General features: G+C 41.1%; 1 protein-coding gene across 2 annotated transcripts in view; it reads right to left on the bottom strand.

Annotated features, from left to right (window-relative positions):
• Positions 1–5,000, bottom strand: part of pibf1 (progesterone immunomodulatory binding factor 1) — a 72,529-nt gene that overhangs the window by 6,813 nt on the left and 60,716 nt on the right. The gene's annotated exons all lie outside the window — the stretch shown is intronic.

Here is a 5,000-nt window from a genome sequence, read left to right as displayed (position 1 = left end):
GGAAGCAGAAATACAGACGTGAGCATCTTCCCTAAGGAAGCGGAGAGCAACATACATATACACAGTATATATGCACATTCACAAGCACCCACACACAGACACACACTCTCCCGATTTTTCTGTCAAACAAATTCACACACAGACACTTACATTTATTCATTTAGCTGATGCTGAAGCGACTTACAAAAACCTGGTACCTGTTCTGTCAAGACCAGGCCCAAGGATGAGTTTTGAAGAGTGGGAAATAAACACACGCACGCGCACACACACACACACACACACACACACACACACACACACACACACACAAACACACACACAGGCCCAAAGGTGTGTTTTGAAGAGTGGAAAAGAAGCTCATTTTTGCATCTGTACATGGGGTGCAGGGTGTTTGATAGAGTCCCAGCCCGGGGGTCTTCCACCCACACACACACACACACACATTAATCCCCACCTCTACAAGACAAATGTAGTGAATTTGCATACGGTCTTCCCAGGTAAAGAAAACTCTGACACACACACACACACACACACACACATTACCCTCCACCTCTACAAAAAATGTAGTGAGTTTGCATACGGTCTTCCCAGGTAAAGAAAACTCTGACACACACACACACACACACAGACAGAAGACACACAGACACACAAACGCCCCACTACAAGAGAAAACCTGTAGTGACTTTGCATACTGTCTTACCTGAAAAAGAAAACTCTGACACACACACACACACAACTACAAGAGAACACCTGTACAGTAATTTCCTGAGTATCATCCGCATTGTGTATAAACCACAGGACAGAGTTTTATGCAAGTTAAAAAAAACAAAACCATATTAATCCCAAAATAATTAACCTCATAGCTGAAGAAATTTTGCAAAATCAATGCATAAACTTCGGCTAATAGTTGGGAAATCACGGTAGTGAGTTTGCATACTGTATGTAGAAGTTCTGTATGCCTGTAATGTATGTTTTTTATGTATAAACATGTGTGTGGTCCAGGCTTGTGCAAAATTCAGAACTGAATTGAGAATGACTTGAATTTGAATTGAGGTCAAAAACAGGATGTAGAATTACAATTTGAATTTGAATTAAAGGAAGTAGAATTGAAATTCAATGAAATTTGAAGAAATTCATATACATAATTTAAGGGTAGTGTTTAACAATGAAGCTTCACCAAGGGCGTCAGTTTGTTTTTAGAAGTGGTGGGGACAATAACCATAAGCTTGAGTGTGTTTTGAAAAGTGCGGGGTACCCTTATGTAAGCTATTCATCCATTCAACACTGCATTACAATATGCTCAACAGTATAGGCTAGTGTTGCGCCGGTTAAGGTTTTTTAACATCCGCACCCACCCGACCCTTCAGGAGTGTCAATCTGCACCCACTCGACCCTCAATATGCACTGATTAACTACCCGAACCTGACCCGACCCGACAAAAAAAAACAACAAAAAAAAACAATGAGACGTCTTTTTGCCGCAACGTGTGTCTGAAAACGAGGTGAAAATGTGCAGGCCTGCTGATCTGTTCACATGATAAGGAATTTTGGGGAGGCAGCATCAGCTATTAATGTTACGTGCAACAGGGGCGTGTAGAGTGATAGGCGTAGGCCTTATTATGCGTGGGCCTTCAGATGCAGCAGGTGTGTGATTTCCAAAACCATGGCGGGAGAACCGACTGCACTTTGGTTAGCTTGCATTTGCTTTGCTGTTGCTGTTGCTGAATGTTAGATTCTTGCGATAGAGGTCTTCAGACAATAAAAAGTAATTTGGAAGGGAAATTGAAGAGAAGAGTTGCCCCCTGCGCTGGCCGTGATTCCCCTTTGAAAATCAGAGGTTCACAGGCTACTGTGGCCTTGGTCAGTGGCGCCGCCAGCCTTAATCCTGTAGCCTACGCACTTTTCGTACAATTCATTCATGAAATCATTCAATACAACAATAAAAATAGCTTGTGTATTGTCTTAATTGAAACATGCTTCACACACAAATGATAGCCTAGGGCAAAGAGAATGGACATCTCAACATAAGGATAGGCCTACATTAGAAGATGATGGTTGGTGTAAACTTTGTCACACGACGTGATAAGCAGTTCTGGCGCTTAAAAACGCAACGTTCCATTCAGTCATAAATCATTCAAGCGTAGGCCTAGTGCTCGTCATGAAAAGAAAACAGCAGCTTAATATTTTTCAGGTGTTTAACAGTAGGCCTAGGCGCACTGTATCAGTTATGCCGTAGACAGTGAGATTATTAGGCATTGCATCCTGTCACTCTGTTTGGAACATCGCAGTTCGGGTTGATAAGATTCAGTTAATGCGAGTATGGGTCGTCTCAAAGTTTGGGACAACCAAACAGCAGAGTAGTTAGGTTACCAATAGCTGTCTTTTCTCTAGGCCTGGGCCTATCGGAAATCGCGACATAAGCTCATTGGTTTCTTTTTTCTTTTCTTTCTTGTTCGCGTGTTGGGTAGTGAAGCGATAATGCATTTAAATCAATGTACATCAGAGCCGATATGGCCAGCCCCGATCTGCTGCTCTGTAAGGTAGCCTATTTCGGTCCCACCCAAATTTGCTGAACTACTTGCGAAGTAGCCTATTCATCACAGACATCACATGTATCACACGAACGAGTTTTTCTCAGCTTTTAAACGATGTTGGTGGTTAGTTGTTGTGGTAAACGGTTCGCGAGAAAAGTAGCCTAACTTTAATTTAATCATAGCCTATTTTCTGCACCTGTCTCCCTAACCATTCATCTTGGCTTCGCGAACTTTCCCTCAACACATGACAAACCATATATCAGAATAAACAGCAGACCTTACCGAACACAAAGGTGTAATTAAAGTTTAAAGTTTTAATTAAAGTTTAAAGCACTCCCCTGTACAGTTAGCCATTCCAGAGTAATCCGGTTTTAAATTTGCAGCATGTCTATATGCATGTCTCCAACTTTGGGGTTCACAATGTGTTTAAATTGTTCAATAGGCCTATATGATTTTATAACAGGCCAAATACAAAATAAATGTTACAAATATCGCCTAGATAGCCTATCTGTAAACATTACAATCAGAGGATACATATAGCCTATGGCAGACCGACGCTCATGAGTTCATGCTTTGTTTTATCGCTGGATTTTAGGATAGTAGCTACTATGGCAACCGATTGCATTCCGAGCTACAGTCAACTCTAGCAGGCATTAGGCTACATGACTGGAGGGTCTGGTGGGTGCGGATGTTAAAAAACCTTAACCACGCAACACTCGATCCACACATATCTAGGCAGCTGTGCATGCTGTGAGGATGTCATTGTGCACGCCTATCGCATGGTTTAGACTCGATGATTTCAGTAGGCTATGTGGGGATTTTTTTCGGTCGCAATTGGTTTGCACATTTTTAGAAGTGGTGGGGACAAAATTCAAATTATAAATAGTGGTGGGGACATATCCCACCCGTCCCCACCGTAATCTACGCGTATGAGCTTCACAGTATATGTCAGATATTATTGCATCAAACACACAACTTATAACTTAAAACAGTAACAAATTACATTTCCAAAGTAATTTTCCCAAAACTGAATGTATGTGAGATTCAACACATTCTTTCTGTTGTGTGACTGTGGAATTGCATGGAATTGCTTTGAACTGCCATGAATTTAATTCCACTTCCTGTCATTCCAATTCAAATTCAAATTCAACTTCCTGTGGGGCGGAGCCAATTCAATTTAAATTCCAAGTAGAGAGCTGAAGTCACGCCCTTCTACTTCCGGTCCATGGGATCTATCTTTCGAAAAAATATGAACGGGAGTCAACGGAGAGATAACAATAATTTTTTGGTCCAGTTCGAATTGTGCCATGAATTTCACATATGATGTGTGTGAATTTAAAAGATTATTTTTCACGTCAAGAAAGTACTGTTGTTCGATAGACTTTAAGGGCTCTATCTTGCGTCCCAGCGCAATTGACTTTGTATACTCGTGCTTTTGTCTTTCCTATTTTGCAGTGAGCGCATATTGGAATTTTCCCTCCACAGGTACATGCCTGTAAATTAGGGAATTCGATTGCGCCCACAGGGGCAGTTCAGCGAAAAGACGGGGCGTGTTCCGGCGCAAACGTTCCCTGTTGATATTTTGCAGTTTCAGAAAACAATTCTGCCACAGATGCTATTTTAAGGGCGCATGCATGACCACAGGCCTGCATGAATGAATGCGTTGCACACCAATCTACAGACACCCCCGTGCACAGACGGAAACATTCAAAGCCTTGATAATATTTGTCCATTTCCCGGTTTTGTTCGTGCATTGGTGACCTAAAAATTTAGTAGCCTATATAGTACAACATCTACATGCAATATCTTTACAACAACGCCTAATTACGACCTATTAATTTGGACAACTTTATACAGCCCTATAAAGGCTAAAGTTACTTTTAGTTTTGTTCCAATTTACCGTTGTGTATGGCTTTAAACATCGCGTGCGCTTTAACATCAGCCTAAGCATTATTCCAGCTGCGCTAAGGTTTTAAGCACCATAATTTTGCCTACCTTGTTGTAGCCCATCTGAAATAACTCCAAGCTTTGCTATGTTCCCTCCATCCTTTCGTTATTTTAAAAAAACGTTTTATATCCATGATGGCCTTGAAGTCTTGAGTTAGTGAATTAGCTTAATCAGCTTTCTATGTGCTGTTAACCAGCAACAGATAGTACAAGAAAGCAGCAATTATGGTTACAATTTCTGTACAATTTCTGTAGTTGCTGCATCCATTCATTTTAATTGTCTCTCCTGCTCAAAAAAATGTTGTGCGTGAATTATGTTGATGATAACGTGTTTACAAACTCTGTCTCTTGTAAATAGCCTACTGTCATGCAGTTAATGAGATACTGTGCAGAGTTGAAAGTTAGGTCAACTTAAACAAAGCCTTTGCTTGGCCGCCTGTGCTGCGCAACTCACACTTCGCTCCTCTCATCTATACAATGTAGTTCCCATTTCTGTAAACCATACATAATTTCAAAGAAA

This window comes from Alosa sapidissima, chromosome 23 (assembly GCF_018492685.1).
Source record: "Alosa sapidissima isolate fAloSap1 chromosome 23, fAloSap1.pri, whole genome shotgun sequence".
In the NCBI taxonomy this organism is placed as follows: Eukaryota; Metazoa; Chordata; class Actinopteri; order Clupeiformes; family Clupeidae; genus Alosa; species Alosa sapidissima.
This window is presented reverse-complemented; position numbering and strand designations above follow the sequence as displayed.